Below are 23,557 nucleotides of genomic sequence, written 5' to 3'. Positions count from 1 at the left end.
TAACAATGAACTACAAATGTAAAAACAAGACTACTAACTTAAGGATTTCGAAACGAGGCATATATGTAACGATTATCGTTGTAACGACATTTAATTGTATATATATCATATTAAGATATATTAATACATCATAATATCATGATAATGTAATAATTTAACATCTCTTTAGATATAATAAACAATGGGTTAACAACATTTAACAATATGGTTAACCTAAAGGTTTCAAAACAACACTTATATGTAACGACTAACGATGACTTAACGACTCAGTTAAAATGTATATACATGTAGTGTTTTAATATGTATTCATACACTTTTGAAAGACTTCAAGACACATATCAAAGTACTTCTACTTAACAAAAATGCTTACAATTACATCCTCATTCATTTTCATTAACAATTCTACTCGTATGCACTCGTATTCGTACTCGTACAATACCCAGCTTCTAAATGTATTTACTATTGGTATATATACTCCAATGATCAGCTCTTAGCAGCCCTTATGAGTCACCTAACACATGTGGGAACCATCATTTGGAAACTAGCATGAAATATCTCATAAAATTACAAAAATATTAGTAATCATTCATGACTTATTTACAAGTAAACAAAATTACACATCCTTTATATCTAATCCATATACCAATGACCAAAAACACCTACAAATACTTTCATTCTTCAATTTTCTTCATCTAATTGATCACTCTCAAGTTCTATCTTCAAGTTCTAAGTGTTCTTCATAAATTCTATAAGTTCTAGTTTCATAAAATCAAGAATACTTTCAAGTTTGCTAGCTTACTTCCAATCTTGTAAAGTGATCATCCAACCTCAAGAAATCTTTCTTATTTACAGTAAGATATCTTTCTAATACAAGGTAATACTCATATTCAAACTTTGATTCAATTTCTATAACTATAACAATCTTATTTCGAGTGGAAATCTTACTTGAACTTGTTTTCGTGTCATGATTCAGCTTCAAGAACTTTCAAGCCATCCAAGGATCCTTTGATGCTAGATCTATTTTTTTCATTTCCAGTAGGTTTACCTACTAAAATTAAGGTAGTAATGATGTTCATAACATCATTCGATTCATATATATAAAACTATCTTATTCGAAGATTTAAACTAATAATCACTAGAACATAGTTTAGTTAATTCTAAACTTGTTTGCAAATAAAGTTAATCCTTCTGACTTGACTTTATAAATTAACTAAACACATGTTATATATCTATATGATATGCTAACTTAATGATTTTAAACATGGAAACACAAAAAACACCGTAAAACCGGATATACGCCGTCGTAGTAACACCGCGGGCTGTTTTGGGTTAGTTAATTAAAAACTATGATAAACTTTGATTTAAAAGTTGTTCTTCTGGGAAAATGATTTTTCTTATGAACATGAAACTTTATCCAAAAATCATGGTTAAACTCAAAGTGGAAGTATGTTTTCCTAAATGGTCATCTAGACGTCGTTCTTTCGACTGAAATGACTACCTTTACAAAAGGGACTTGTAACCTGTATTTCCATCTATAAACTTATACTTTTTATGTTTAGATTCATAAACTTAAGTTCAATATGAAACCAAAGCAACTTAAAACACTCAAAACGGATTTAAAACGAAGAAGTTATGGGTAAAACAAGATTGGATAATTTTTCTTGTTGTAGCTACGTGAAAATTGGTAACAAATCTATATTAATCATATCCTAGCTAACTCATATTGAATTATACATGTATTCTAACATATTATGTAATCTTAGGATACCATAGTCTCGAATACAATGTTTTGACATATCATATCGACCCATCTATATATATATATTTCGGAACAACCATAGACACTCTATATGCAGTAATGTTGGAGTTAGCTATACAGGGTTGAGGTTGATTCCAAAATATTATATATACTTTGAGTTGTGATCTAGCTTGAGGCTTGTATACACGAGGTCGTGGATTGATTTAAGATAATATATATTACTTTATTTTCTGTACATCTAACTGTGGACAACTAGTTGTAGGTTACTAACGAGGACAGCTGACTTAATAAACTTAAAACAGCAAAACGTATTAAAAATATTGTAAATATATTTTGAACATACTTTGATATATATGTACATATTTGTTATAGGTTCGTGAATCGACCAGTGGCCAAGTCTTACTTCCCGACGAAGTAAAAATCTGTGAAAGTGAGTTATAGTCCCACTTTTAAAATCTAATATTTTGGGATGAGAATACATGCAGTTTTATAAATGTTTTACAAAATAGACACAAGTAAATAAAACTACATTCTATGGCTGAATTATTAAACCGAATATGCCCCTTTTTAGTCTGGTAATCTAAGAATTAGGGAACAGACACCCGAATTGACGCGAATCCTAAAGATAGATCTATTGGGCCCAACGAGCCCCATCCAAAGTACCGGATGCTTTAGTACTTCGAATTCATCATGTCTGAAGGGAGTCCCGAAATGATAGGGGATATTCTATATGCATCTTGTTAAGGTCGGTTACCAGGTGTTCACCATATGAATAATTTTTATCTCTATGTATGGGATGTATATTGAAATATGAAATCTTGTGGTCTATTATTACGATTTGATAAATATAGGTTAAACCTATTACTCACCAACATTTTTGTTGATGTTTAAAGCATGTTTATTCTCAGGTGATTATTAAGAGCTTCCGTTGTTGCATGCTATTATATAAACAAGATTTGGTGTCAGCATGCTTGTATAAAATTGTTTAAAACTGCATTCGAGATTTATTTTGTTGTAACATATTAATATTTGTAAACCAATATGTATTGGTAGTGTGTAAGTGTGATATTTTTTAGATTATTATTTCGGGATAATCTAAGTGGTGTCTTGTTAACCTTGTCGATAAAATAAAGGTTATGATTTGTTTTAAAAACGAATGCAGTCTTTGAAAAACGTCTCATATAGAGGTCAAAACCTCGCAACGAAATCAATTAATATGGAACGTTTATAATCAATATGAACGGGACATTTCAACATGATTAAGTGTTTCCAACATGTTAAGCAATCAAACTTGTTAAGACTTGATTAATTGAAATGAGTTTCATGTACACAATTGACCACCCAAGTTGACCGGCGATTCACGAACGTTAAAAACTTGTAAAAACTACATGATGATATATATATGGATATATATATATATGGTTAACATGAGATTATGATAAGTAAGTATCTTACTAAGTGTATTAACAATGAGTGATATACATAAAAATGAGATTATTGAATTAAGAAATTCGAAATGATATATATAACAATTATCGTTACAACGTCTTATTAAATACATATGAATCGTATTAAGATATAGATACACTATATTTAACATGATAAAATGATAATTAAGTATATCATTAAGTGTGTTAACAATGAACTACATATGTAAAAACAAGACTACTAACTTAACGATTTCGAAACGAGACATATATGTAACGATTATCGTTGTAATGACATTTTAATGTATATATATCATATTAAGATATATTCATACATCATAATATCATGATAATGTAATAATTTAACATCTCATTAGATATAATAAACAATGGATTAACAACATTAAATGAGATCGTTAACTTAAAGGTTTCAAAACAACACTTACATGTAACGACTAACGATGACTTAATGACTCAGTTAAAATGTATATACATGTAGTGTATTAAGATGTATTTGTACACTTTTGAAAGACTTCAAGACACATATCAAAGTACTTCTACTTAACAAAAATGCTGACAATTACATCCTCATTCATTTTCATCAACAATTCTACTCGTATGCACCCGTATTCGTACTCGTACAATACACAGCTTCTAGATGTATATACTATTGATATATACACTTCAATGATCAGCTCCTTAGCAGCCCATGCGAGTCATTAAACATGTAGGAACCATCATTTGGCAACTAGCATAAAATATCTCACAAAATCACAAAAAATATTATAAATCATTCATGAATTATTTACATGAAAATAAACTTACACATCCTTTATATCTAATCCATATACCAACGACCAAAAATACCTACAAACACTTTCATTCTTCAATTTTCTTCATCTAATTGATCTCTCTCAAGTTCTATCTTCAAGTTCTAAGTGTTCTTCATAAATTCTATAAGTTCTAGTTTCATAAAATCAAGAATACTCTCAAGTTTACAAGTCTACTTCCAAGCTTTCCAATCCATTTCAAGTCATCATCCAATCTCAAGAAATCTTTATTATTTATAGTAAGATATCTTTCTAATTTAAGGTAATATTCATATTCAAACTTTGGTTCAATTTCTATAACTATAACAATCTTATTTCGATTGATAATCTTACTTGAACTTGTTTTCGTGTCATGATTCTACTTCAAGAACTTTCAAGCCATCCAAGAATCCTTTGAAGCTAGATCAATTTTTGTCACTTCCAGTAGGTTTACCTACTAAACTTGAGGTAGTAATGATGTTCATAACATCATTCGATTCATATATATAAAACTATCTTATTCGAAGATTTGAACATGTAATCACTAGAACATAGTTTAGTTAATTCTAAACTTGTTCGCAAACAAAGTTAATCCTTCTAACTTGACTTTTAAAATCAACTAAACACATGTTCTATATCTATATGATATGCCAACTTAATGATTTAAAACCTGGAAACACGAAGAACACCGTAAAACCGGACATACGCCGTCGTAGTAACACCGCGGGCTGTTTTGGGTTAGTTAATTAAAAACTGTGATAAACTTTGATTTAAAAGTTGTTCTTTTGGGAAAATGATTTTTCTTATGAACATGAAACTATATCCAAAAATCATGGTTAAACTCAAAGTGGAAGTATGTTTTTCAAAATGGTCCGTTCTTTCGACTGAAATGACTACCTCTTACAATATTGACTTGTAACCTGTATTTTAGACTATAAACTTATACTTTTTCTTTTTAGTTTCATAAATTTCAGTTCATTATGAAACCATAGCAATTTGAATCACTCAAAACGGATTTAAAACGAAGAAATTATGGGTAAAACAAGATTAGATAATTTTGCTTGTTGTAGCTATGTGAAATTTGTAACAAATCTATACAAATCATAACTTAACTAAATTATATGGTATTATACATGTATTCTAACATATATTATGTAATCTTGGGATACCATAGACACGAATACAATGTTTTTACATATCATATCGACCCATCTATATATATTTCTGAACAACCATAGACACTCTTTATGCAGTAATGTTTGAGTTAGCTATACAGGGTTGAGGTTGATTCCAAAATAATATATATACTTTGAGTTGTGATCGAGTCTGATACTTGTAGACACTGGGTCGTGGATAAATTCGAGATAATATATATTGCTTTATTTATGTACATCTAACTGTGGACAACTAGTTGTAGGTTACTAACGAGGACTGCTGACTTAACAAACTCAAATCATTAAAATGTAATAAAAATGTTGTAAATATATTTTGAACATACTTTGATATATATGTACATATTTGTTATAGGTTCGTGAATCGACCAGTGGCCAAGTCTTATTCCGACGAAGGAAAAATCTGTGAAAGTGAGTTATAGTCCCACTTTTAAATCTAATATTTTTGGGATGAGAATACATGCAGTTTTATAAAGGTTTTAAAAAATAGACACAAGTACTTGAAATTACATTCTATGTTGGATTATGAATACCGAATATCACCCTTTTAGCTTGGTAGCCTAAGAATTAGGGAACAGACACCCTAATTGACGCGAATCCTAAAGGTAGATCTACGGGCACTAACTCCCCCCATACTGGAAAATGGTATGCTTTAGTACTTCAAGTTATTAATACAGATGGATTTCTGTTTTGGGGATATTCTATATGCATTTTGTTAATGTCGGTTATCAGGTGTTCAACATATGAATGATTTTTATACAGATTGTATGTTATTGAAAGATGAAATCTTGTTGTCTATTATTATGAATTGATATATATAGGTTAAACCTATAACTCACCAACATTTTTATTGACGTTTAAAGCATGTTTATTCTCAGGTGATTATTAAGAGCTTCCTCTGTTGCATGCTAAAATATGGACAAGATTTGGTGTCAGCATGTGTAACGTCCTCCCAATAGGGTCTGGAAGGAACGTCACTAATATAAAAACATACCAACATATTATAATAGACGAGAACAATACTAAATGATGAATTTAACTCTAATGAGTACGCAGCGGAAAATGAAATGTCATTACAATGACAGGAATAACAATATCGTAAATGTTCACATGCAGAAGTAATAAATGCGATATCTCTTGATCCTATGTCCAAGTAGCATCACATAAGTGGTAAGTATAAGAGCTTGAATCAAACAGCACCTGAGACAAAACATGCTAAAGTGTCAACCAAAAAGGTTGAGTGAAGTTCATAGGTTTAACAAAAAGTTTGTCGTTGTTTTAGACCACAAGATTTAGTTTTTAAAGTTGATCTCCCTCAGGATCAAAAAGTTATGCCAATGCGTGATATTTAGACTAAACGTTCAAGTTTGCCCCATGACAAGTTGTGTATGTCCTTGTCGGTTTAATTTCATTATTAAGTAATACAATGACTTGGTCAAATGTATCGGGGACGTTACTCCCGATAGGCCTACCCCCAATAATTAAGCATGCCGCAGCAATTAAAAATATCACTGTAGGGACTTAGTCGAACATAGCCGGGTATAGCATAGTTTAACAGTTTGGTACTTGTGTCTAAAGTGTAAAAAGTAAAAACAGCATGTGTCTCACCCCAAGTAAAGTAAGCAAGTTTGCTAGCAATTAAAGAGGGGCTATGAATTCACCTTAGTAAGTAGAGAGAGTGTTATTCCTCCGAATAAAGAGTTGAACGAGTGAGCAGGAAAGTCAACCTATTGACATTTAAGAGTAGTTAAGTGTTTTGCCCATGTTTAAGTTTAAGTATGTGTTTAGGTATAGTTTGTTTTACTAAGTTTCTATTCCTAGTAAGTTACTATTTTTATAAAGTTTTCATTTTTAGAAAGTTTCTTATTTTACTAAGTTTCTATGACTAGAGAGTTTCTACTTTTATCAATGTTTTCCATTTTAGGATACTTGCCGTATTAGATAAGCTTCCAATCACCCCTTTCCCTTCGTATGACTAATTTAGATCTAGGGGCTTGAGCCATAGGACCCTTTAAATCGGAAATCCAAACCCTCTGCCTAGAATCTCATAGAAACCATTCGTCAAGAAAGTTCGAAGATCTATACATCTCTAATACATATCCCAAAATGTTTTTATGTTACAATATAAGTAGTAGGTTATAGGTGCTAGTAATAGTAATAGTACATACATGTTATTTATTTCATTTTTAATTGCATATAATTTATAACATTATTTACATATTTCGATAAAAATAATAACCGAAGTAAAAAGTAAAAAGTAAAAAGTAAAAAAGTAAAAATTAAAAAGTAAAAAAAATAAAAAGTAAGAAAAGAATACTTACTAGTAGTAATTCTTCAAAGAGAGAATGAGAGAAATTTTGGTGTGAGTTTGAATGAGAAATGAGAGGTATTTATACTTGAAAAAATTAGGTAAAAAGAATAAAATAATTAAAAGAAAAATAAATATTTAATTCTTAATGGGATTTTAAAATTAAAAAGTATTAAATATTAGGTCATGGGATAATGCACAAAATAAAATAATAAAAGTAGTTTTTCCATTACAATTTTTAATTAAAAAGTAATTTGTTTATTTATTTATTTATTTATTTTATTTTTTTCATTTATTTTAAGGATTTTTTTATATAAATAAACAAATTGATTTAATGCTTTTCCAAGAATATTTGTCAATAATATTTTATTTTATTTTTTTTATTTTTTTATTTAATTAATAAATACAAATTTTGCATAAAATAATAAATAATTCGGTATTTTGTATTTTTAATAATAATTATGATTTTAATTATTAAACTATAGTTTTAGTAAATTTCTAAATATTATTACATTTATATATAATTAGATTTATTATATAGTTAAATATATAATACATTAACTAAATAATAAAAGTGATACAAAGTTTATATACTTAGTTAAATTATGTCAAATTATATAAATTAATAATATATTATTTATTTAAGCGTACATTGTTGACTAAAAATTACTATTCGGTCAATATTTAATTGTATATAACAACCCTTAATACATATAGTCAGACATATAACCCTAGGGTTAATTCAGTAAATTTAGAAGTCGAAAAGTGAGGGTTGTTACAGTACCTCCCGGTTAATAAAAACTTCATCCCGAAGTTTTAGGTAGACTTCTCGGATGCATCAGCGGTTGAGAAGTGATGGGGATATTTCTGTTTCATTTAGTCTTCACGTTCCCAGGCATACTCGGGGCCACGTCGTGAATTCCAATGGATCTTAACAATAGGTATGGTGCTTTGTTTTAAGCGTTTAGCAGATCGGTCCATGACTTCTACGGGTTCCTCTATGAAGTGCATTTTATCATCAATGTGAATGTCATCCAAAGGAATAACGAGAGTGTCATCAGCGAGACACTTTTTTAGATTCGAGACATGAAATACATTGTGTACGCTGCTAAGTTCAGCAGGTAATTCTAATCGATAAGCCACGGGTCCTATCCTTTAAGTAGTCTTGAAGGGTCCAACAAAACGTGGACTTAGTTTGCTTCGTTTACCAAAACGAACGACGCCTTTCCAAGGGGATACTTTCAACATGACTTTGTCACCAACTTGAAATTCCAAATCTTTCCGACCTTTATTAGCATAGCTCTTCTGTCGGCTGCGGGCAGTTTCTATTCGTTTCTTAATCTGAACTATCTTTTCGGTTGTCTCGTGTATGATTTCAGGACCAGTTAACTGTCTGTCCTCTAATTCATCCCAGCACAGTGGGGATCTACATTTTCGTCCGTATAAGGCCTCAAAAGGTGCAGTCTTAATACTTGAGTGGTAACTATTATTGTAAGAGAATTCAACCAAAGGCAAATGTCTATCCCAGCCTTTGCCAAAGTCGATAACACAAGCGCGAAGCATATCTTCCAATGTTTGAATGGTTCGTTCACTTTGACCATCAGTTTGCGGATGATAAGCAGTACTCATGTCGAGTTGAGTTCCAAGAGCAGTTTGTAAGGATTTCCAGAATCTGGAAGTGAATCTACTGTCGCGATCGGATATGATTGATATAGGAACACCATGACGAGAGACAATTTCTTTGATATGCAGTTGTGACAATCTCTCCATCTTGTCGGTCTCCTTGACCGGTAAGAAATGAGCAGATTTAGTAAGACGATCTACTATGACCCATATAGTATCATTGCCACTAGAAGTCTTGGGCAATTTAGTAATAAAGTCCATAGCGATACATTCCCACTTCCACTGCGGAATATCGGGTTGTGTCAACAGACCAGAAAGCTTTTGATGTTCAGCCTTGACTTTCAAACAAGTGAGACACTTACTAACATAAGTAGCAATGTTGGCTTTCATATTAGGCCACCAGTAGAATTCCTTCACATCGTGGTACATCTTACTGGAACCCGAATGAATAGAATACCTAGTCTTATGCGCTTCATCCAAGACTAGTTCACGGAGATTACCGAAGCGAGGAACCCAAATTCTGTTGCCAAAGTACCGTGTACCATTAGCTTTCACTTGGAGTTCGTTCTCGAAACCGATAGGTCCTTCACCTTCGATAAGTGTTGGTTTAATAGCTTCTAGTTGAGCTTCTCAAATTCATGATATAAGATTTGATTTAATTTTTAGCTTTAAGGAACAAACACGTTTAACACAGTCTTTTCGACTAAGGGCATCGGCAACTACATTCGCCTTGCCAGGATGATATTTCAGTTCACAGTGATAATCGTTCAATAACTCGAGCCATCGGCTTTGCCTCATATTTAGCTGTTTTTGATCAAAGATGTGTCGAAGACTTTTATGGTCAGTGTACACCGTAAACTGGGTACCATATAGATAATGTCTCCATATCTTTAATGCAAATACCACGGCACCTAACTCAAGGTCGTCTGTGGTATAGTTCTCCTCGTGTTTCTTCAACTGTCTAGATGCGTAGGCAATAACCTTTTCACGTTGCATTAAAACACAACCAAAGTCTTGCTTTGAGGCATCGCAGTAAACAACAAAATCGTCAGTACCTTCAGGTAAAGATAGAATCGGGGATGTGGTCAACTTCTCTTTCAGAATCTTGAAAGCAGATTCCTGTTCTTCGGACCACTCAAACTTCTTCCCTTTTTGAGTTAGCTTCGTAAGAGGTTTGGCAAGAAGGGAAAAATCCTTTATGAATCTCCGATAATAACCGGAAAGTCCCAAAAATTGATGAATATGCTTCGCAGTCTTTGGTATCTCCCAGTTCTGGATAGCGGTAATCTTAGCTGGATCGACATGTATTCCATTACTATCAACAACGTGTCTGAGGAATTGTACGGTGTTGAGCCAAAACTCGCACTTAGAAAACTTGGCGTAGAGTTGTTCCTTTCGTAAGAGTTCAAGAATCACGCGCAGATGTTGCTCATGTTCCTTCTCACTCTTGGAGTAGATCAAAATGTCATCAATAAAAACAATGACAAATTTATCGAGATAAGGTTTGCAGACACGGTTCATGAGATTCATGAAAACGGCAGGAGCATTGGTCAAACCAAAAGGCATGACACAGAATTCATAGTGCCCATAACGAGTGCAAAAAGCAGTCTTAGGAATATCAGATTCCTTGACTCTAAGTTGGTGATATCCGGACCTCAAATCAATCTTTGAATAAACAATTGACCCTTGAAGTTGGTCGAATAGATCATCAATATGTAGCAACGGATAACGGTTCTTGATAGAAAGCTTGTTAAGTTCGCAGTAATCAATGCACATCCTTAACGTACCATCCTTCTTTTTAACAAATAGAATAGGAGCTCCCCATGGGGACGAGCTTGGATGAATGAAACCTTTATCCAATAGTTCTTGGAGCTGGTTGGAAAGTTCCTTCATTTCGGAAGGTGCTAAATGGTATGGTTCTTTAGCAATAGGAGCAGCACCGGGAGCTAAATCAATTTGAAATTCAACTTGTCGAGGAGGTGGAAGACCAGGAAGATCTTCGGGAAACACATCGGGATAGTCTCTAACCACTGGTACATCTTCAATATGCTTCTCTTCCGATTCGATCAGCTTAACGTGGGCTAGAATAGCTGGATAACCTTTCATAAGGTATTTGTGGGTTTTAATACAGGAGATAATGTTGAGATTGGAACCACTCTTTTCACCTTGGATGATAAGAGTCTCTCCATTTCCCAATGGAACATGAACGGTTTTATCGTAACACATGATGGAAGCTCTCAATGGACGTAACCAATCCATTCCAACTACGATGTCAAAACTTCCGAGTTCGACCGGCAAAAGGTCTATCTTAAATTCTTTATTGGCTAAGATTAGGTTGCAGTTTTTATAAATCTTATCGACTTTCATGATCTTTCCATTGGCTACTTCTACTAATCGTTTAGTTTCTAAGGATTGAGGCTTTTCAGTGAATAAAATGCAAAATTCACTAGACACGTAACTTCTGTCGGCTTGAAAAGAGTCATTTTGTTCGCTTGATGAAAATTAGACATTCTAACATTAGGAAAGAGACTTTGATTAGCATTTTAAGCCAAAATTATCAAAGCAAGGTTGTTAAGATTATAAGGTAATCCTAAATGCTTTAAGTCTAAGGCAGGAAAGGTTATAGTTTCCTAGATTGCTAAGGCACCCTAGCTAACACATAAGGCACACACAAAAATGTAATCCTGGTTCTCTATAACAGCCTGGTTATGCTCTGATACCAATCTGTAACGTCCTCCCAATAGGGTCTGGAAGGAACGTCACTAATATCAAAATATACCAACATATTATAATAAACGAGAACAATACTAAATGATGAATTTAACTTTAATGAGTACGCAGCGGAAAATGAAATGTCGTTACAATGACAGGAATAACAATATCGTAAATGTTCACATGCAGAAGTAATAAATGCGATATCTCTTGATCCTATGTCCAAGTAGCATCACATAAGCGGTAAGTATAAGAGCTTGAATCAAACAGCACCTGAGACAAAACATGCTAAAGTGTCAACCAAAAAGGTTGAGTGAAGTTCATAGGTTTAACAAAAAGTTTGTCGTTGTTTTAGACCACAAGATTTAGTTTGTAAAGTTGATCTCCCTCAGGATCAAAAAGTTATGCCAATGCGTGATATTTAGACTAAACGTTCAAGTTTGCCCCATGACAAGTTGTGTCTGTCCTTGTCGGTTTAATTTCATTATTAAGTAATACAATGACTTGGTCAAATGTATCGGGGACGTTACTCCCGATAGGCCTACCCCCAATAATTAAGCATGCCGCAGCAATTAAAAATATCACTGTAGGGACTTAGTCGGACATAGCCAGGTATAGCATAGTTTAACAGTTTGGTACTTGTGTCTAAAGTGTAAAAAGTAAAAACAGCATGTGTCTCACCCCAAGTAAAGTAAGTAAGTTTGCTAGCAATTAAAGAGGGGCTATGAATTCACCTTAGTAAGTAGAGAGAGTGTTATCCCTCGGAATAAAGAGTTGAACGAGTGAGCAGGAAAGTCAACCTATTGACATTTAAGAGTAGTTAAGTGTTTTGCCCATGTTTAAGTTTAGGTATGTGTTTAAGTATAGTTTGTTTTACTAAGTTTCTATTCCTAGTAAGTTACTATTTTTATAAAGTTTTCATTTTTAGAAAGTTTCTTATTTTACTAAGTTTCTATGACTAGAGAGTTTCTACTTTTATCAATGTTTTCCATTTTAGGATACTTGCCGTATTAGATAAGCTTCGAATCACCCCTTTCCCTTCGAATGGCTAATTTAGATCTAGAGGCTTGAGCCATAGGACCCTTTAAATCGGAAATCCAAACCCTCTGCCTAGAATCTCATAGAAACCATTCGTCAAGAAAGTTCGAAGATCTATACATCTCTAATACATATCCCAAAATGTTTTTATGTTACAATATAAGTAGTAGGTTATAGGTGCTAGTAATAGTAATAGTGTATACATGTTATTTATTTTATTTTTAATTGCATATAATTTATAACATTATTTACATATTTCGGTAAAAATAATAACCGAAGTAAAAAGTAAAAAGTAAAAAAGTAAAAAGTAAAAAGTAAAAAAAATAAAAAGTAAGAAAAGAATACTTACTAGTAGTAATTCTTCAAAGAGAGAATGAGAGAAATTTTGGTGTGAGTTTGAATGAGAAATGAGAGGTATTTATACTTGAAAAAATTAGGTAAAAAGAATAAAATAATTAAAAGAAAAATAAATATTTAATTCTTAATGGGATTTTAAAATTAAAAAGTAATAAATGTTAGGTCATGGGATAATGTACAAAATAAAATAATAAAAGTAGTTTTTCCATTACAATTTTTAATTAAAAAGTAATTTATTTATTTATTTATTTATTTATTTTATTTTTTTTCATTTATTTTAAGGATTTTTTTATATAAATAAACAAATTGATTTATTGCTTTTCCAAGAATATTTGTCAATAATATTTTATTTTATTTTTTTTTATTTAATTAATAAATACAAATTTTGCATAAAATAATAAATAAATCGGTATTTTGTATTTTTAATAATAATTATGATTTTCATTATTAAACTATAGTTTTAGTAAATTTGTAAATATTATTACATTTATATATAATTAGATTTATTATATAGTTAAATATATAATACATTAACTAAATAATAAAAGTGATACAAAGTTTATATACTTAGTTAAATTATGTCAAATTATATAAATTAATAATATATTATTTATTTAAGCGTACATTGTTGACTAAAAATTACTATTCGGTCAATATTTAATTGTATATAACAACCCTTAATACATATAGTCAGACATATAACCCTAGGGTTAATTCAGTAAATTTAGAAGTCGAAAAGTGAGGGTTGTTACAGCATGCTTGTATAATATTGTTTAAAACTGCATTCGAGATTTACTTTGTTGTAATATATTAATATTGTAAACCAATATGTATTGGTCGTGTGTAAGTGTGATATTTTTAGATTATCAAATTCTTGATAATCTAGGTGGTGTCCTTTTAACCTTGTCAATAAAATAAAGGTTATGGTTTGTTTTAAAAACGAATGCAGTCTTTGAAAAACGTCTCATATAGAGGTCAAAACCTCCTAAAGAAATCAATTAATATGAAACGTTTATAATCGATATGAACGGGACATTTCAGTTGGTATCCGAGCGTTGGTCTTAGAGAACCAGAAATTTGCATTAGTGTGTCTTATCGAGTTTGTTAGGATACATTAGTGAGTCTGGACTTCGACCGTGTTTTCCTTTAAAAACGATTGCTTAACACTTTTGTTGAAAACTATATATTATTAACATGAAAATATTATGTGATATATTAATCTCTTAATATGTTTGATATGTGTGATAGATGTCTACCTCTAGTACAAATCCCATCGACTCGCCTAATAATAATGAAGAGTCGAATATATTTTGGGAAGATTCACAAATTCCCGAAGAAGAACAGGAAGAAGAGGAACCGGAAGAGGTGGAACCGGAAGAGGAGGAACCGGAAGAAGAGGAACCAGAAGAAGAGGAGGTTACGGAGGAAGAAATATTAATAACTATAGAAAAATGGTTAAATAAAAGAAAATCTTCAACCAATGGTTTAAAATTAATAATGGTCAATGGTGTTTCCGCCGAGGAAGCAAAATATTAGGAAGATTACCAATTTTCTAATGAATCGGATCCCGATGAGGATTCCGATGATGTTAGAGAAATTACCCCGACCCAATTTGAAAGAGCAAAAGAAAACCATAAGGGAAAAGGTATCAAAATAGAAAAACCTGATTCCAACCCCGATGAACTTTATATGTATCGTCAACATCCGTATTTCCTAAATTGTAACAATAACCCGGAAACCTCTAAACCACCAGGTTTTTCTAAACCATTGTAGAAAACGACGGCTCGTATTAAAGGAACATCGTATATCCCTAGAAAATTAGGAAAAAGAACCAAGTCCGAAGAAGAAGAAACCAGTGATTCATATTAGAGAGTTATAATCATGTTGTGTAATATATGTATTGTAGTGTGCTTGTATTTTCATGTTATGTAAAAATTGCTTGTATTGTTTGTTATTTATCTTTTACGAATCTAATCCTCGTCTATTTTACAGTATAAAAACACACAATGGACGTTAAGGATAGACAACCGAATATTCTAGAAGACCTACCCGGGGACATGATTGATGAAATCTTGTCTAGAGTCGGTCAGAGTTCATCGGTACAATTATTTATGGCAAAATTAGTTTGTTAAACATTTGAAAGACGTTCCAGGCATGTCTTAGTTTATAAAAGGCTTTCCTTTAATAGATGGGGTATATCACATTGGGGAGACCATAAGTTACGCTGTGTTTTCTTTAAAACATTGAATGCGGGGAACCCAGATGCAATTTTACGCTACGGGTTGAGAACCTATTTTGACTCTACCTATCCCAACATAGGACTTCGTTCTTTAGAAAGAGCTTCTAACATGCAACATAAAGAAGCATGTTATGCCTACGGGTTAGTAATGTTCGCTTCTCACCAAATTGAGAAATAGAACATAGGATTGCAACTACTAAATAAAACCTTCCCACAAGTGACGGATTCAGTAGTTGGGGTGAGAAATGAGATTTTTAGATTATTACGGGGCTGTTGGGCATTACGAAACCCTCGTCCTTTTGACGACATTACAACATGCTGCCTAGCCAACGGTCATAACGGTTATTTTTCACAAAACCAAGGATGAAAAATAGTCTTAGTAAAACCAGAATGTAAGACTTGTTTATGGACTTATGAATTACGTGTCTTTATTGTCTTTGCTGAACGACTTGCGTACTAGCTAGAATTATCTTGTATCAAAGTTATTGTGTGCTATATTTCATGCTATATGTAAAATAGTGGTATTGTAAGTTTGTAAAATATTGTATAAGAGTTTGAACATGAAATATTATTATAAACAGTTTTTCATATAGAATTGTAGTAGTTGAATTGTATATTGGCTATGAAGTATGAACTTAACGGGTAGGTACTACCCGAATGAAAAATTATAAAACGCTAATATGAAGAAAAAGCTTTTATAAATAAGTTCATATTATGCTACGAAATACTATTGACTACTCTTAATATTCTATATGATTAACTTAATTCTTTTGGCTATTTTTGAAGGAAATGGTACCGACTACTCGTCAGAACTTGAACATGAGCGAGGAAGACTTCCGTGTTTTCCTTGCAGCAAACGTAGCCGCAGTACAGGCTGCGATGCAAAATAATAATAACTCTGGATCTAGTAGTGGAACTAATTCCACAAGAAATCGTGTAGGATGCTCCTACAAAGAATTCACTGCCTGCAAACCTCTAGAATTCGATGGAACCGAGGGTCCAATTGGATTAAAACGGTGGACCGAGAAGGTCGAATCGGTGTTTTCCATAAGTAAGTGCAATGAAAAAGATAAAGTAAAGTACGCTACGCATACCTTCACAGGCACTGCGTTAACATGGTGGAATACCTATCTCGAGCAGGTGGGACAAGATACTGGCTACGCGTTACCTTGGTCAGCATTCAAGCACTTGATGAACGAGCAGTATCGTCCCAGAAACGAGGTCAATAAGCTCAAGGTAGAGCTTAGAGGATTACGAACGCAAGGATTCGACATTACCACGTATGAAGGACGATTCACAGAGTTATGCCTATTATGTCCAAGAGTGTTCGAAGATGAAGAAGCGAAGATCGACGCATTTGTTAAAGGGTTACCAGAAAGGATTCAAGAAGATGTGAGTTCACACGAACCCGCCTCCATACAAAAGGCAAGTCGTATGGCTCACAAACTAGTAAACCAGATTGAGGGAAGGATTAAGGAGCAGGAGGCCGAAGAGGCCAACATGAAACAAGTCAAGAGAAATGGGAAGAAACCAGTGACAAGGGTCACCAATACAACAACAACAACAATAATTACAACCACAATCGCAACAACTATCCCAACAACCGCAACAACAATCGCAACAATAACCGCAATCCTAACAATAACTACAACAAACGTCCCAACAACAACAACCACAACAATAACAACCATCCCAACAATAATAACAAAAGGCAAAAACCATGTCATAGGTGTGAAGGATACCATCCGACTGGGTTATGCACGACAACGTGTACTAAGTGTAATAGAGGTGGTCATAGCGCGACGAACTATGAAATCTACGGACTGGTGATTAACAAAAATAATGCAACCAGTAATATAGGGACAAGTAATGCCGCCTTTATTTGTTATGGATGTGGAAAATCGGGCCACGTCAAGAGTAAATGCCCAAACCAAGGAAATACTGTGATGACCCGGAAATTTCTGATCAAATTTAAACTTAATCTTTGTATGATTAACATTTTCGACACGATAAGCAAAGTCTGTAAAACTGAATCTCAAAATTTTTGAACTACTTTTATATATTTAAATACCCTTCGGTTGTTTTCGACGATTCGCGAACAATTATATGTAAATATATACATATATACTATAACTTGAAAAGGTAACAATGTATTAATTGTTTGATACCGTACATTAAACTTATTGGTTTAAATATCTATTTGAATATATGTGATAAGTTGAAATATTTATTATTAAATTTTATGTGTATTTAAAAACTGATTTATGTATATTAAAAAGATATATACATATATATAATTTCAAGTTATTTAGTAAACGATAGTAACATTCGTTTATTGATTCGATTGATATTTAGATAAGTTAACAAAAGCGTTTAAGATGAACCAGTAAAACACTAATTTGCTACAGTATTTTCAAATTGCTACAGTACCCAAAATGCTACAGTGTTTTCGAAAATCACTATTTGCTACAGTGAAATTGACTTTGCTACAGTGAATTGCTACAGTAAAAATTGACAAATAGCGACTGTGAAATTTACTTTGCTACAGTGAAAATCACTATTTGCTACAGTAACTTTGCTACAGTAAAACACTATTTCAAAATGAAAATGTATGTATTATATATATATATATATATTAACAAATAGCGAGACGATGATTTATAGAAGTAAATGACCAAAACACTCAAATGTATAAGTTATACCTCGAGTGGTATGGTTTAGGGATAATTTAAGACTATATTTTAACAAAGGTACGAGTCACGAAACGTAAAAAGCGAGTTTTCTAAGTGTACGAAAATGCGTTCGAGAAACCGGAACCGGGACATAAGTCAAGTAACAACGTACGACTTATCGGAACAAAAATTACAAGTCAACTATGCATGTGAATTTAATATAATATATAATTAATTATATAAATTAAATATATTATATAATATTATGTCGACAAGCTAAATGTTAAAAGATCGTGAGCTGGAAATCTTGCCCATGCGATCGCATGGGAGAAAGGCTTGGAAGCCATGTGATCGCATGGCACCATATTGCTGGCCAAGTCTATATAAAAGCTCGACTTCGGTTCTGTTTTCTCACACACATATACGATACATCTTATATTTATATTATTATTATTATTATTATTATTATTTTTATTATTATTTTTATTATTAAGATTAATGTTATTATTAATCTAATTATTATTAGTAATATTATTAGTATTATACATAAAATACTACGACGAGGTCATGAGCGTGTCACTTTCAAAATAGTTTTATGAGCGGGATAAAGCTAAGAAAATTATGGGTTATAGCTATGGAGGTTATGGGTAATGTTCGGGGGTATATTTTTGAATCAAACCTAGTGTTTATCATCTTCGTTGCGTCTATATACTTTTCTGAAATATTAAATCACAATATTGATATGTAAGCATTTATATTTTATCTTTTATAAATTAATAGTGTATCCATGTCTAGTGCTCGAGTATATATGTTTATGCATGCTTGTATACTAAATTTCGTTGTTAAACAGTTTATAATGAATCACTAATTAAATACATATACTACTGGTAAAGGTATATGATATACATGTTTTTGGAAAGCTGGCGAAAAATCAATAACTTTTCATTTAGATATCGAATAGTTTCGATGAACGGATTAAAAGATATGATCAACTAAATTATGATTGACGTTAATTGAAATTGCTTTTGAATCTGCAATTAAGATTTAAACAACTTATTTACGAGATTGATAAAGTGAACTTTTAACTATTACCAGCCGAGTAAATGAAATCTTATATAAGGCACGTCTCGTTTTGTTAAACTATTATCAAAATTGACTTTTTGAAACAACTTTGGATAACTTTTGTATGTTGATCTCGAGCATTAGGATTGTGATACACTATGACCTGACCTAGCTTGATAGACATTTATTGACCAACATATATTCTCTAGGTTGAGATCTACGGTTATTTGGTAATCCGAGTTTCGATCACATTTTGGTGAACGACTTTATATGCTGCTAAGGTGAGTTTCATTTGCTCCCTTTTTAATTGCTTTTGCAATCTATGATTTTGGGCTGAGAATACATGCACTTTATTTTAAATGCAATGGATACAAGTACATACTAAATTCTACACCGAGTTTGAACCGAAAATCCCTTAGCTTTGGTAACTAGTAACTGCCGGTTATAAGAACTGGTGGGCGCGAGTAGTAGTATATGGATCCATAGGGCTTGATATCTCCGTCCGAGCTAGAGCACTAGCCTTTTAATGGACGTATGCTATTTGAGAAGCGTACACGTTGGTTTGCGTATATTATTAAGATGATTATACAAAGGGTATAAATTATATATACGTTAAGTTTAGTTACCATGGTGCTCAATCTTGTAGAATATTTTGATAAACGTTTCTCGATGAAACAACTGAAATCTTGTGATCCACTTTTATATACAGATTATGCGAAACACTAAAACTATGAACTCACCAACCTTTGTGTTGACACTTGTTAGCATGTTTATTCTCAGGTTTCCTAGAAGTCTTCCGCTGTTTGCTTATATGATAGACAAGGTATGTGCATGGAGTCTTACATGGCATATTTTTCAAGAAAACGCTGCATTCACCAAATCATCATCATGTTTCTTATTTTGGCTGCATTGTCAACTGAAGTACTGTTGTAAACTATTATTTACAGTGATTGTCTATATGTAGAAATCATCAGATGTCGAAAACCTTTGATTTAAATATTCATATTTGGTTTGCCTTTTCAAAAAAATGCAATGTTTATAAAACGTATCATATAGAGGTCAAATACCTCGCAATGAAATCGATGAATGACGTGTTCGTCCATATGGATTTTGAGCGATCGTCACAAATACAAATGGGCAAAGCCGTGGAAGACTCTTCAACATTAATTCGGCAGAAGCGCAGGAAGACCCAGAGCTTGTTACGGGTACGTTTCTTATTGACGATAAATCTGCTTATGTTTTATTTGATTCGGGTGCGGATAGAAGCTATATGAGTAGAGATTTTTGTGCTAAATTAAGTTGCCCATTGACGCCTTTGGATAATAAATTTTTACTCGAATTAGCAAACGGTAAATTAATTTCAGCAGATAATATATGTCGGGATAGAGAAATTAAACTGGGTGATGAAACGTTTAAGATTGATTTAATACCAGTCGAGTTAGGGTGTTTTAATGTAATAATTGGCATGGGTTGGTTGAAAAAGGTGAGAGCAGAGGTCGTTTGTTACAAAAATGTGATTCATATTATGCGTGAAAAAGGAAAACCTTTAATAGTGTACGGAGAAAAGAACAACGCGAAGTTAAATCTTATTAGTAGTTTGAAGGCGCAAAAACTAATAACAAAAGGTTGTTACATCATTCTAGCACACATCGAGGAAGTTAAACCTGAAGAAAAGAACATCAGTGATGTTCCCGTCTCAAAAGAATTTCCCGATGTATTTCCGAAAGAGTTACCGGGATTACCCCCACATCGATCCATTGAATTTCAAATAGACCTTGTACCAGGAGCTGCACCAATAGCTCGTGCTCTATACAGACTCGCACCCAGCGAAATGAAAGAATTACAAAGTTAGTTACAGGAACTTTTGGAGCGTGGCTTCATTCGACCAAGTACATCACCATGGGGAGCTCCCGTTCTATTTGTCAAGAAGAAAGATGGTACATTCAGGTTGTGTATCGACTACCGAGAGTTGAACAAACTTACCATCAAGAACCGTTACCCATTACCAAGAATCGACGACTTATTTGATCAACTACAAGGCTCGTCGGTTTATTCGAAGATCGATTTACTTTATGGATATCATCAAATGCGGGTGAAGGAGGATGATATTCCGAAGACTGCTTTTAGGACGCGCTACAGTCATTACGAGTTTATGGTTATGTAGTTTGGATTGACTAACACACCAGCTATGTTCATGGACCTCATGGACCTCATGGACCGTGTGTGTGGGCCATATCTCGATAAGTTTGTCATAGTTTTCATCGATGACATACTTATCTACTCAAAGAATGATCAAGAGCACGAAGAACATTTAAGAAAAGTGTTAGAATTGTTGAGGAAAGAAAAACTGTACGCTAAGTTTTCAAAGTGTGCATTTTGGTTGGAAGAAGTTCAATTCCTCGGTCACATAGTGAACAAAGAAGGTATTCAGGTGAATCCGACAAAGATTATGTGACGCCCCGTACAAAATCATCGTGTACGGTACATCAACAACAGGATCATTACAAGGTCAAACACTATATGCTGTTTGAAAAACGATATGCATTCATAAAAGATAACGTTTTTACAAAAGATGAATAGGAAACATTAACATGAGTACATGATACTAAGGTCATTACAAAGCTATTGTTCTGAAAATAACATAAGTTGCGAATGCAAAGTAAAAGTTCTATGCTTGAGACATCTCTAAGTAATGCAGCGGAAGTCTAACACAGCAAGTCTGTAACAGCAAGTCTATACACCGAGACTAGAATAGCAAGGCTAACAGCGGAAGCAACATCATCTAAGCACCTGAGAATTACATGAATAAAAAGTCAACACGAATGTTGGTGAGCTATAGTTTGTTTGTATCAGTAATGTAACGTAGGTCACGAGATTTCAGTGCTGCAAACAGCGTATCAAAACAGTATGTTCAAATCAGTATGAATAAGTATATGTATAACCGTGGGCACCCGGTAACTAGACTTCACGTTTATAACCCCCTGAAAGTACACTTGGCAAGTGCGTATGACTTACGAAGTATTAAACACCCGTTAAATGCTAGCGCAACTAGCCCGAGTGGGGATGTCAACCCCTATGGATCCATATCTAAGATTCGCGTTCACCGGTTCAAAAACCAATGACTAAACGTTACCGTGCTAAAGGGAATGTTTATGCCGTTGTATAACCCACACACATATAAAGTTTAAGTACTCGTGCCTAGTATGTAAAACATAAAAAGCGCATGTATTCTCAGTCCCAAAATAATTAAAGTAAAAAGGGATGCTATAACTCACAGTGATAAAAGCGGTAAAGTCGGTAATGAAAGTACGCAAGTAGTAAGTCGGTCCGAAAGGTCGTCAACCTAAATCAAAGGTTACTAGGTCAGTAGGTTGTCTTAATAAGTTCTAATAGTGCATAAAATAAGTTTAAGTGTCATCATCATCATCATTCATCATCATAAAAGCTAAGCGAGTTTGACAAGAATAGAGATCGAAACAATAGGCTGACTTCGGTCAGCTTCTACGACCTCTACGTAAATCGAAAAGATGCATGGTCAGTGGCTATGGCTCCGTATATGAGTCCCCTAACAGCTGACCAATTTTCAGGACCTAAATCGTCTTCGTTTGACCATGGCGATGGTTTAAGTGCGAGTAGGTCAGAAATTTCAGCACAACGTTAATAGGGTGTAGTGACTCTCGGAGGGCCATAAATCCTAAACCGTAACTCGGATTAAGATGAGGCCTAAACGGAAAATCTACTCGAACCGAACTAACTGAAAATCAACTTTCCAGTAGCCCAGGTGGTCTGATCAGATACAAAAATCAGTGGACATGTGCTCCAGTGGGGTTCTTGGTGCTCGATGCTCATCACGGTTCTCATCCTTGATGCTTGTAGCTTCAAGTGTACAACTCGTTGATGGTTTAGCATCACTTTTGACCATGATTCACCATCAATACACAATATGTTAAGACCAAGTAAGAATACAACTCATTCATGAGTCTTAGATGGATGATGAACCAAGGTTACATCATATCCTTAGTCTTAACACTAATACAAGTCACAATAACAACTAAAGTTACAAACTTTACATCAATTTAACAAGTATGAACACAATCTAAGTCAAAAGAGATGATGGAACCCTAAGCTAGAGAGCTTGGATCCATTTCACACAAGTTACAAGGTTACAAAGCTAGAAAGCTTGAACCTTTAAGTGTTCTTGAAGATCTTGAAGCATAAAGCTTGGATCTTTAAGATATATGAAGATAACAAACACAAGTTTGAATCTTTTTCACAAAACAACATGATCAAAGCAAAAAGAACTTAGATTTAACAAAAAGATATGAAGATTCAAGCTAGAAAGCTTGCATCTTGATTGTTCTTGAAGATCTTGAAGCATA

The sequence above is a fragment of the Rutidosis leptorrhynchoides genome, chromosome 10 (assembly GCF_046630445.1).
Source record: "Rutidosis leptorrhynchoides isolate AG116_Rl617_1_P2 chromosome 10, CSIRO_AGI_Rlap_v1, whole genome shotgun sequence".
NCBI lineage: Eukaryota > Viridiplantae > Streptophyta > Magnoliopsida > Asterales > Asteraceae > Rutidosis > Rutidosis leptorrhynchoides.
The sequence above is the reverse complement of the archived record's forward strand: the minus strand, read 5'-3'. Positions refer to the sequence as shown.